Raw genomic sequence first — 13,087 nt, 5'->3', positions numbered from 1 at the left:
AACCTCACTGCAACCTTATTATTTTCCCGAGACTTCACATGGCCGGAAATATTACATTCTCTCCCCCTTAGAGGAATTGAGATGTCCTCATCTCGAGATAAACTGGGGATATTGATGGTTGAAGGTGCCTTCATCTATCCAAGTGGCATCCTCCTCGGGATAATCCTTCCACTGGTGGATGAGATATTCTCTCAAGGTCCTAGATCTTAACTATCTCTCCCTAACATCTAAGATCCTATCCGGCCTTAGTTCAAGGACTCCTTGACTAGGCATTACAATTTGTTGGTCATCAAGTACATGGTTAGGGTTGGGTACATATTTTTTTAATAGGCTGATATGGAATACATTGTGAACTTTTAGGTTCTCAGGGAGTTGTAATCTATAAGCATTGGGTCCTAGGCTTTTGAGGATTTTGTATGGCCCACAATACCTTGGACTTAGCTTCTTGCAATCTCCTAGGGATAGAGAACTCTTTTTAGGGCATACGGGAATGAAGACCATGTCTCCTTCTTTGAAGACTCTTTCTTTACGCTTCAAATCTGCATATGCCTTTTGTCTATCCTTGGCCACTTGTATGTCTTGTCTTATTGACTTTATTTGATCATTCATGTCTTCCAACATCTATCTTGACGCTTCAACCCTTAGGGTTGGATCTGAAAAGTTTAGGGGACTTCGACAATCATGACCATACAATGCTTGGAAAGGGGTCATCTGAATGCTTTGTTGGTAAGAAGCATTGTAGGCAAACTCTACCAAAGGCAAGTATTGAATCCACTTCTTGGGTTCTCAAGAGCAGTATGCCCTAAGAATATCCTCAATGACTTGATTTACTCGCTCTGTTTGGCCATCCGTTTGGGGATGGTAGGCGATGCTAAAACAGAGTTGAGTCCCAATAGCTTCAAAGATAGCTCTCTAGAAGTGTGATGTGAAGAGAGAATCTCGATCACTAATGATTCTTCTAGGTAAACCATGTAGCTTGAAGATCTCCTTGATAAACAATCTTGCAATGTCGGAGGCTTTATAGTTTGTCTTTACTGGAATTAGGTGTGCAACCTTGGTAAGCATATCAACCACAACCATAATGGAATTGTATCCTCCTTGGACTTGGGATAAGCCCACAACAAAATCCATACTGACGAATTTCCATTTCATTTGGGGAATGTCAAGCGGTTGCAGTTTCCCTGGCATCATGACATGTTCGGCTTTGATACGTTGGAAAGACAAACACTCAGTGACATATTTGAGAACATCACCTTTGAGCCTCTCCCAATGGTAGCTCTTCCTAACTGCATTAAGAGTCTTAGCATAGCCAGGATGTCCTGCAAAAGGGGAATCATGAGCTTCCCATATTATCTTCTGCTTAAGTGACTGGCTTGTTGGTATACACAGCCTTGTTTTGTAGTAGACAAGTCCATTATCAATGGAAAATTCCTAATACTTAGCTTGCAACTTTTGATTCTGCCCCTTGGTAGATATTTCCTTTAGCATTGTTTGGTAGGCCAAATCATGGCATGCTTCCTCTATAGCTAGTTCAAGTATAGGGTTGTTTGGCATAGATACTTTTGTAGCCAGAGATCTGGCCGTTGATGGATTCTGCAAGATTAGGGAATATAGGAATGCCTTGCAGGACTGAGTGCATCGGCAACTACATTCTCCTTCCCTAGTCGGTACTTGATTTCAAAATCATATTCCTCCAACACTTCAATCCACCGACGTTGCCTCGTGTTGAGCTTGTTCTGGGTAAAAATCCATTTGAGACTCTTATGATCGGTTACTAGAGTAAACTTGTTACCCAACAGGTAGTGTCTCCAAAGCTTTAGAGCATGGATGACAGCTAGTAATTCCAGATCATGCATGGCATAATTCTTTTCATGACTCTTCAATTTCCTTGAAGAGTGAGCTACTGGATGACCTTCCTACATAAGTACACACCCCAAGGCAAGAATGCTAGCATCAGTTACTACCTTGAACTCCTTATTGAGGTTAGGAAGTTTTAGAATAGGTGCTGATACCAAACTTTGCTTCAATTTGTCGAAGCTATTTTGTTTGGAAGTTGACCATGTAATGGAAGTCTGCTTCTTTAGTAATTCTGTAAGAGGTGCTGCAATCAAAGCATAGTTTTTGATGAAGACCCTATACCATCTTGTCAATCCAAGAAAGCTATGTATCTCTTTGACGGATACTGGTATTGGCCATTCAAGCACATCTCTGACCTTGGCTGGGTCTACTGATATTCCTTCTGATGATACTATGAATCCCAGATATTCAATATGACGCTTGAAGAATGCACACTTCTTCATTTTTGCATACAGCTTATGTGACCTCATTGTCTCAAGGACAATCCAAAGTTGAGGTTCATGATCTTCTTCCTGTTTAGAATAGACTAAAGTGTCATCGAAAAAGACAAGCACGAAATCATCAAGATATGGTCTAAAAGTATCCTGCATTAATCTATTGAAGGTGGCAGGTGCATTTGTAAGCCCGAATGACATAACCAGGAACTCAAAGTGCCCATATCTTGTATTGAAGGCTGTCTTTGAAATATCTTCTTCTTTGATCCTTATCTAATAGTAACTTGACCTGAGATCAATCTTGGAGAAGATCTTTGCACCCTGAAGATGATCAAGAAGCTCATCTATTCTAGGAATAGGATACTTGTTCTTGACTGTTGATTGATTCAATCCTCAATAATCAATACATAGTCGAAGTGTCCCATCTTTCTTTTTCTGGAATAGTACTGGAGCTCCCCACGGTGAATTGCTAGGCCGGTGATCTAACAGTTGCTTGAGTTGTTCCTTCAACTCTATTGCTTCTAGTATGGACATTCTATAAGGTCTCTTTGCAATTGGCACAGCTCTAGGTACTAACCTAATCTCATGATCTACTTCTCTTTGAGGTGGAAGTTCAGTCAATTCTTCAAGGAATACGTCAGCGTATTCCTTTAGCCAAGAAGGTCCTTCATGAGGATCTTGCTTTTGATCTAACTTGTTGAGTTTGATCAGGTAAACCGGTAATCCTTTTCTGACTCGTTTTATGATTGGATTCTTGGCACTCCTGCCTCACCTTGAGTTGTGACAAATTCCCTTTCAGAGTTTCGAAAGGAAACTTGACCCTTTCCACAGTGAATGTGTCCATCCCGAGTAGACACTCATGGATACCTAAATTCATGACTCTGAGTTTGACTGAAGTCTTCTTTCCTCCCAGAAAGAATTCCACCTTAGCAGTTTTCCTGGTACAAGTTACCTCATGACCATTTGCCAATTCTACAAGCAGAGTAGGTGCTTTTACTGTGGCTATTCCTAATCTTTTTGCACATGCTGGTGAGATAAAGGAATGTGTACTGCCACAATCAATCAAGGTTTTGAAATCTTTACCTTGATAGTCTGACAGTGTCTGAATCATCGAGAACTGGCGATTCGGCCCTTTCTTGTGTAAAGCGGCATGGATTGTCGCTTTTTCGAATTCTGCTTCCATAGTCGGATTTTCCTCTTCTTCTTCTTCGCATCTTTGCCTACAGGCAATGCAGGCGGTTCTTCCTCTTGCACGGGTGGTGGCTCCTTGACCGCGGCCTACTCCTTGGAAAGGCGTTTGGCAATGTCCTCCGCTAAGCTTGGGACATTTCCTCTTGAAGTGACCAGGTTCGTTGCAGTGGAAACAACGGAGGTTTCGGCCATTACTTTGAGCAGGAACAAAGTTGTTGACATTATTTGTCCTTGCTTTCTTTCTTTGTCCCTGATTATGACCTTGAACTCTCTTTATTTGAGGTCTGAATGCACCTCTGTTCGGGTCATTATAAGACCAAGTTTTATTACCCCTTGGTTTGGCTTGCACCTCCTGAATTATAGGCGTCGCTCGAATGAGTGCATCTTGAAGATCTGACGGACGCATAGATTCGAGACGGGTATTTACTGGTGGATTTAAGCCCGCACAAAATATGGACACCTGCTGCGTCATATCCATCTGTGGCGCATACTTTAAAAGTGAGACAATTTTAGAGTAGTATGTGTCAAGAGTGAGTCCTAGATGTTTTAGCTCGTAGAACTCATTCATTTTGTGCGTGTGATATGCAGGTGGTAAGCATCTTCCATGCACGGCTTTCTTCAGCTTCTCCCAGGTAACCGATCCCTCTGAAAATCCCTTGATCCCTGCACCATTGCTTCTACAAAGTCTAGCTTCGCCGATGAGCTTTAACTTGGCGAGCATAGCCTGATTGGTAGGTGCAGTACCAGCTGCTTCGAAGTAATCCTCCATGGATTCAATCCAAATTTTAGCATCATCCTGGACAAACATTCCTCTCCGGTCAAACTCGGGTGGCTTTATCTGCTTGAGGATGAACTTCTTTTCCTGGATCACAGTAGTACTTGATGTAGGAGGCAAATTTGGAACCTGTACCTGGGGTTGTGCCTGGATAAAGGTTTTCTTAACGTTATTATATGATAATCGACGTTAGCTTATCTTTCATTTTTAGTTCAGCTATCTCGTACAATGTAGCTACTTAACTTCTTAACAACTCTTATGCACAGCCAGATATTGATAAAAATAAGTCTTTATTTGTATTTACATGGGCATAGCCTTTTTGAATACAACATTTCATATAATGATAAGCCAATCATTACATTCAGTTTGGGGAGAACAACGTTGTATTGCATTTGTCTACGGGAACTGTGTAATAGTAGGGTTTTGGGTCATGGATCTTTAGGAATCGATAATTCATTGGAAGTTCAGGATACCCTTTCCATTGGAATCCATACTTCTCATGGCGGCCCAACACTTTAATCCTGTCAGCTAGGATTACACGAGTTACTTCCTCATATACATATGAGTTCATCTCAATCCTCCGACCTCGGATATGTAGAGTTGAATTTATGTGAGCTTCCACAAAAACGAATAGCTTCACGACCTTCAAGTCTTCCAACCACCTGATCCTCTTTAAGTTGGTCTGTAGATAAGCAAACTGGTGGGCGGCTATATAGTAGATTCCTGAAGACCCCGTCCATCTTTGTTCTATGTATAAAGGTGATGGATTATAAATCTGCTCCATGATGTTCATCATCCCAATTCTTTGTCTATAAAGTGGAGAATGCATTGCAGTCATAAACATGACCTGAAATACCAAAAACTTGTTCCACACTTCATAATTCTGCAAGACAGCATTGAAGGTAAGAAAATGTTTTGGACAGCAACAATTTCTTTGCTTCTTTTAATTGATATTTTATAAAAGCAATTCCGTTATTGGTCGGCTCTGATACCAACTGTAATATGTCCTCTTAGTGTCATCCAGGACACGTCTTAGCAGTCCATCAGAAAGGATGTCTAGAAAGCTCCGCCCGGCACTCCCATGGAATGTTACGAGATTTGCAATCTAGGTCTTCCCGCGTCTGCCACGTAGCGGAAGTATCCTGACCGTTCCCACTTAGGATCGACCGAAATTAGGGTTTTCCTGATTGGTCATTAACTAACAGCAACTAGTGTCGGACCCGAGCGAACTACTTTATGCAGAAACGTCAGGTCCGAAGCGGATTCACACTGCACTTGGTTTAAGGAGAATGGGAAACGAGAGGGATGCAAATCTCAACCTCTCTGCCATAAGGCATAGTTCCATTCCGTTCCCCTAAAATAGCATAAATCGGGTAAGACATAACTCTACGTCATCGCTTTCGTTATTCGTTTTTTTTCAAGATCATCCCACTCTTCTTTGAGAAAAGTTCTCGGCTAACCGAGACCACCCAACCGCAGGACCTGTGGCCCATCCTACGCACTTTCCTCGGTTTGTTTTAGTTATGTAATTATCTAACACATTAATTTGACATGAAACAACCAGCTTCTTTAATTAATCCGTTAAACACTGGTTCCTTCACGTAATCTTATCACGTGACATAGAAAAACAATATCAAACAAGTTCTTTATTAACATATCATCATTTTTATCTTTGAAATACAAGGAGTTCCGCCCGTAGGCTTGTCCATAATCTGCCCGAAGGCTATCCAGTAATCCACAGTGATCACTACTCCAAGCTTCTGCCCGTAGACTAGTATGCGGGCCTCGAGATCCAATCCCAAGTCACGTTAGCCTCTTGTGCAGGACTCGGAAGGCGAGGGATTTACGGCCAGAGCCCCCCCTAGCACCCAAGCATCCTCTTGCTCCAAGTAGGGCTCAACGGAGAGACCTCTTACGGCGGGTTCGGTCCACATTCCCAACGCGGTCAACAACCCCCTTGGTTAGGGTTAGGCAGGCAGTCGAGGGTAAGTGAAACTGCCTCTCCCTTCATGCCTTTAACCTGAAGTATAGGTATTCATTTAATTTGTAATTCATAATTCAAACAGTGCTCTAAAATCTCTAGCAAGCACAAACATTTCCAGTAAACAACCGTGTTGTTTGGCAAACTGCTAAGGAATTATTCTTTCCTTTTGAGTGTATCAGCACTCGTTCCCAAGGTGTCTTGTAACTTGGCAAGATCCTTTATAGTCCGAATTAGGGCGTACCTTATTAACCCAACTTGGTCAACCCTAAAGTTCATTAGATACTTTAGTTTCGTGTTTATAACTTTCCTTATTTAGAAGGATATTCACGAATACGTCCTTTTACAAGATAACTTGTGTAAGGATCTGCCATCCTTGTTGAGGTTATTTACCCTTTCGTCTTGTGAACCAGTCACAAGACTACATGACTTCAAACTTGCTGCGCACGTCCTATGTTGAAATAATCCGTTTAGGTTTCTTTAAGCTGATGTATGTCGAACCTAGGGTTTCTTTTTAAGAACCTTAGGGACAAACCCTAGCTCTTTATCTTTACAAATTTATTAACCCTACAATAAGGAAAGTAGTCAAGTGCTTAAGGTATGAATGTTTCTTTGGTCTTTAAATCATTTCCAAGGCATATTTTTGCGGGCATGGTATTTCTAAGTTTAGATTAGTTTGCTTATCTTTTGGAAGGTAATATTCATCACCTCATCATGGTTTTGTTATCCCTTGATAAGATGTGCAATTAGCAATGATGACTTCCTAGTAATTTGAGCAACGAAAATAACCTTTCATGAATTTAATCATTTACAATGATTCGTTGCGAAAAGGAATAGGACTAATGGTGCAAGATACAATTTCTATACCTTCAAGATTTAACTGAAATATACTACTATAGTAAATAGATAATCTTGCTCGTAATTATAATGCATGATGCTATTTGAAGGAAACTATGTTCTATACATTTTCATTCATTCAAATAAGCTAAACTCCTTCATTACAAATAACTCGGACAAATATATCCTATCCCTAACAATTTCCCTTTGCATGATTGACTTAAAACCGAATTAAAGCCAAGAAGAAAAACCTAGTTTTGGGGTGAGATATCCACATGGATACCGGGAGATGAACCTCCCGCAGCTACTCCTTGGACTTTCTTAGGCAGCATCGTAGTTCGAATGTGAAGGTAGCTTTTACTCTTTCTTCTGGATTTCCACCGTCTCTCTTTCGAGGCAAGGTGTCATTAAAACGGTTGATCATGAGAAGGAATGATAGGACCTTTAGATTCTTAGATTCTTCGGAGAGGAAAAGATTTACAAAGCCTAATAAGGTCCTATAGGGTCTATACTTGGTAAAAAGTTTATGGGTGAGTGTGGTTTTGCAACCACATGAACCCTTGGAGAACTTTGGCTTGGGGTAAAAGGTATAGAAGGAAATTATTCTCTTTCCTTGCACCTCCTCTACTTTTTCCTTCTCCTTCCCTACTCCTCCTCCTTCACTGCTCTTTTTTTTTATCTTTTTCCCACTCTTCCTCCTTCACTCCACTCCTTCTTTTCTTTATATTTTCCTTACTCTTCTTCTTTTACTCCACTCCTTCTTTTCACTCCCTCTACTTTCCCTCTTTTACTCTTCCTCACGGGGCCCCACGATGCAAAATCCCATCAAAAATTAAGGTTTGAATCAGATAGCCTGGAAATTAATGTTTGAATCATCAAAAAGAAAAGTTTTGTGGTTACGATCGTGGTAATCCAATGCCATGTCAGTGCATGGTGGAAAATCAAAAAGAAAAGTTTTGTGGCGGGAGGGGAGGATAGGTTGGGAAGTCTCTTGGGTGGCGGCGTGGTACGTCAGCCTACGGCTGTCCTTGAAATGGGGGATGGAAAACAATGCCGTTTGGAGGCCCAAGCAGCGCCAGGCAACTCTGGCCGAAGGCCCAGGGAAGAGTGTCCAACACTATCAAGCGACGAGGGGGAAAAACTTCCAATCAGTGGCCTCAAGACCCTGCAGCAGTTAACGGCCCATGACGTGCGTAGAAGGCGTAGCCTCTATCTCCTCGCCCTTCCCTCAACAGTAATTTCTGTTTTTTTTCTTGTCTCCCTCACAGACTGAATATATCACCCTCTTCCCCTCCCTCTCTTTGTCATTAGAAGACGAATATTTATGGGAGGAGGGGGGTAGGGCCTTCCCCTCCACGTGGATCCTACATGTGATCCCTCCCCTCCACCACTACTCCATTCCATTTTAGCATCATTCCCTTCCCTCAACCATGCTTCAGTTGAGGGAAAAGGAAAAAAATTTGCATTAATTCCCATAATTATCCCTTATCCTCCTCCCAAGAGGAGGTTCCTATGAGAAATAAGTGGTTTCGAAAAACTGTGTCTCGTATGGACACAGTGAAGAGTGTATTAGTTTAGACTATCCCGTCCCAAACCTCACTACAACCTTATTATATTCCCGAGACTTCACATGGCCGGAAATATTACAGCTATAGCAATCTTGATAGCAGTATTTGTGCAAAATCATCTTCCTAAAGCTCCTCCTTGTGGTAAAATACGGACTACTACTTGGATAGGTGAAACTTCTTCTATTTCATATTTTCAAACTTTTGGATGTATTTCTTATACTCATGTACCCAAAGAGACTCGCAGAAAACTTGATCCTCCCAGTTTGAAAGTTATTTTCATTGGATATTGAACTTTTTCTAAGGAATACAAGTTTTATGATCCATCTTCCAAGAAGGTAATCATACGTCGTGATGTTATTTTCAATGAGCAACTTCTGGGAAACACATGGTCTCAAGAGGATGCTGGGTAGAGATGATCACTTTAGGACGTTGATGATACAAAGTCATTACTCACTCCTTTTCATTTTCTATATGATGATGAACCTCCTTGACGGGATAATATTGACTCTTCAAATCAGGATTCACAACCTGCACCTATTGTTACTGATGATGACCTTGGCATTGATCTTTATGTTGTTCTTCCAATTGATAATGAGCATGGTACTTGTCATGTTTATGATGCTGATATTCTTGAGAATACTCTCATTATTTATGATGCCATGTCATCCCCACAAAAGGAACAATGGCAGGAGGCCATGGAAGCTGAGTATGAATCTCTTCTCTCTAAAGGTACATGGGTTCTAACTAAGTTACTACCTAGATGTACTGCTATTAAATGTAAGTGGGTTTATAAGACTAAAATAAAAGCTGATGGAACATTTGACAAATTCAAAACAAGGCTAGTTGCCAAAGTTTTCTCACGAATTGCTGGAGTTGATGATCAGGAAACTATCTCACATGTTGTTCGTATTATAAGTATTCGAGTCTTATTAGTTTTTGCTATTGAGTTTGATTTGGAAGTTCACCAAATGGATGTGGGAACTCCTTTTCTTAATGGTGATTTAAAGGAAGAGATATACATGGAGCACTCAGAGGGATTTGTAGTCAATCATAAGTAAAATATTGCGTGCAAACTTCATCGGGCACTCTATGGTCTCAAACAATCTTCACGATCTTGGTATCAAAATATTGATCTCTTCATTGCAAAATAAGGTTTTATCTCTTGTTATTCAAATTCTCACTTATATGTCAAGCACTACAAATGATAGTTTTGTTATTCTTGCTCTATGTATGGATGATACCATACTTGTTTCTAACAATCTCAACTTTCTTCAAGAAGTAAAGAAGGTTTTATCTTCTACATTTGACATGGTCCACTTGTAGACATACACTCATGTCTTGGTATTCAAATTCAACACTATCAAGAAAAGGGTGTTTTATTATTGCATTAACAAAATTTCATTGAAGATATTATTCAGAAGTTTGGTTTGGATTCTGCACATCCTACTAGTACTTCTTGTCTTGTGAGCTCTACCAAAAACTCTCACTTTTGGCAAAATGATTGACAATTAGCATTACATCAATCTTATGCTAATCTTGTTGGATGTCTTCAATTTGTTGGCTTAAATTCTCAACTTGACATTCTTTTCACTGCAAATTTTCTTGGACAACTTAGTTCTCCATGCCTTAAACATTGGACTGCAACTAATTGAGATTTGAAGTATTTGAAGGCACTAAAGATTTTGGGTTGGTTTATCAACGCCAAAAAATCTCTGATTCTCTACATTCACTTTAACTTTTGGGAGATCGGGCAAGCTGTCGCTTATCTATGCATTCTACAAGTGGAATTTGTTTCTTTATCAATGGTTGTCTTGTTTCTTGGACTAGCAGGAAACAACGTAGTGTTGCTTTTTCCACTAGAGAGGCTGAATATGTAGCTGCATCTTTAGCCGCTCAAGGGTTAGTATGACTTCGACAAGTTCTATCAGATATTGGCCATCCTCCTCTATCCAACACATCACTTTGATGTGATAAGTAAAGTGCTATTAGTCTTTAAAGACTATGTTCAACATAACAAGTCTAAATATATTGTAGGGCGTTATCATTATGTTTGATATGAAGTAAATAAATGAACGATCATGATTGAGCATTATCCAAGTGATCAGATGATTGCAGATATATTAACCAAAGGACTCAATGAAGCATGCTTCACTCTACTACACTTGAAACTTGGAGTTGTCTCAACTTCAATCTTTGGGAGTTAATCTACTATGACATTGTAGTACCATTGTTTATACTTTTGTATATAGGAGCTCAGGTTTTTTCCTTGTGCTCCCCAAGGGCATTTTCATATGCAAATGGAGAACTTTTGTTAGAGTGGGGGTGTTGGTGGTATATATAGCTCACCCTATCTAGAATAGGTCTCACCTATATATATGTAGATTGGGATCAATATGATGTAGGCTTTGGGAGTGTATATGGTGTGTCTCTTCTCTCCCCCTCGTGTCTCTACATATCTTCTCTCTCTACATCTCAACATTACTTTGATTAACGATATACATTATATGGAAATCAAGAGATGATGATCAACTTGTATGATAAGAATGTATTGCTCATCAAAATTTTCTATTTGGTTAATTGGCCCCTTAAAGCCACAAATAGGCTTAGTTTAATTAAGTTCTTCAGTTAATCAAGGCTAGAAGCTCATTGATTAATGATGGTAGACAATTTTAAACCTTTTTCGTCATGCTAGATAGAGAAGATGGTGAATTGGTAGTGGTCTCAAAATGTAACAATGATGCAAGCAGATCCACAAAAACCCATTAGAGTCTTGTTGCATTATTTTGTAAGTACAAATTTGATACTAATTCAAATTGTGTGAATCCCATATCTTCTCACACTTGCCCAAATTGATTATTAGTATAGAAAATCTAAGCCAATTCTTGTATCTCTATGTAGATTTATCTTTTTCACTATTATAGTTATTCACATCTACTTCTAGTCCATAAATATTATATGTCGATGACTTGAGACATCATTAGCTATTATAATTAATGTCATTGTTATACAATGATGTGATTTTTATTTATCTATTAAAATGGTTTGTTTGAGTAAAATAAAAAATATCCAAATTTCACAAAATGATGAATATGTTAAAACCACTGATAATGGAAGAAAATTGCTATTTATTTATTTCTTTGAGAGTTTCCCATATGCCAAAGTAGTTTGATAGTGAATCTTTAAATGCATAGTAGCTAATCAAGCATATTAATTAGAGAAAACAATAGTGCTAATTTAACCAATGTTTTCTTTTCAATAAGCAAGACCTTATGACTACTAGATCTATGTTACCACCCTTCTTAGACCAAGGCATCATAAAATACATTGTCATTTTCTAAAGCCTCATTAAAGTCTCCAATGTGGGATGCTTAGAATCCCATGTATGTATGGCATGTTTACAACATGCTAGGAAGCAAGAATACAACTTTGGGAATGGAAGTACACCACTCCTAACTTATCATCTTAATTGTGATGCTTTTATTTCTCCATGAAAACAATCACATCAAATATGAAATAACAACATTAGTTGTAACCACCTTGATTTAGCATGTTATAAAAGGATAAGAAATAACTTGCAATCCACATGCACATGCACCCTCTAGATATTTGATAGCATCATCTAGCATAATGTGTATGCATATTACGCATGAATGTAATGTACAAATGCTTATTTTTTATTTCATATTTGGATCTATTATACATTATTATAGTAAAGTAATTTTATTGCATCAAATTATTCTAATTGAGTTTAATATCCTATGTTAGAAAAAATGTATTTCGTGGCATATTTTTCATGTGAAGCTTTCAATGTCGTCACATTAACAAGTGACTTCCTATCAAAGACACACACACATACATTGGGGGCAAGAGAGAAAGAGAGATTTTGATCAAGATTAAATTAATAAAATAGATAAAATAAGATCTTGTATTGTTGTGTGGATTTTTGTTCCTAAACTCTTGAATAAGGATTCTCCTTTTCTAGGATTGAGAACATGGAGGTATTAATTATTTTAAATGTTCCTAAAGTAATAAGAAACAAAAGCTATCAGAAAATTTTCACTCCCATAGATGCTCCCAAACCTGGGTATGCAAATACTTGCATCAAGGAAGTGGTAGAGTCTACTATAAGCATCATTTTCCAAATTTTAATACAAGAGTCGTGGTATAACAAGCAAGGTTTGCAATCATAAAGCTTGTGTGAGACACATGCTAGGAAGAAACTAGTAACCATTTAAGAATTTGGAAACACTTTACAATTTAGAGTCCAATATTTTATATATGCTAAGAAATAAGAACAATATGCAGGTATATATACCTAATAAGTCAATGGAAGCCAATGTGTAATTTTGAGTGCAACAAAAAGGCTATCAAGAAACCATTCACTATGAGCTAAGATCACAACATCATCAACGACCATTGTTCCCTCCAAGGTGAATGGATTATA

Source organism: Lygodium microphyllum, chromosome 6 (genome assembly GCF_053477565.2).
Source record: "Lygodium microphyllum isolate KBCC chromosome 6, Lygodium_microphyllum_v1.1.10, whole genome shotgun sequence".
Classification (NCBI taxonomy): domain Eukaryota; kingdom Viridiplantae; phylum Streptophyta; class Polypodiopsida; order Schizaeales; family Lygodiaceae; genus Lygodium; species Lygodium microphyllum.
Note: the sequence above shows the minus strand (reverse complement) of the source record.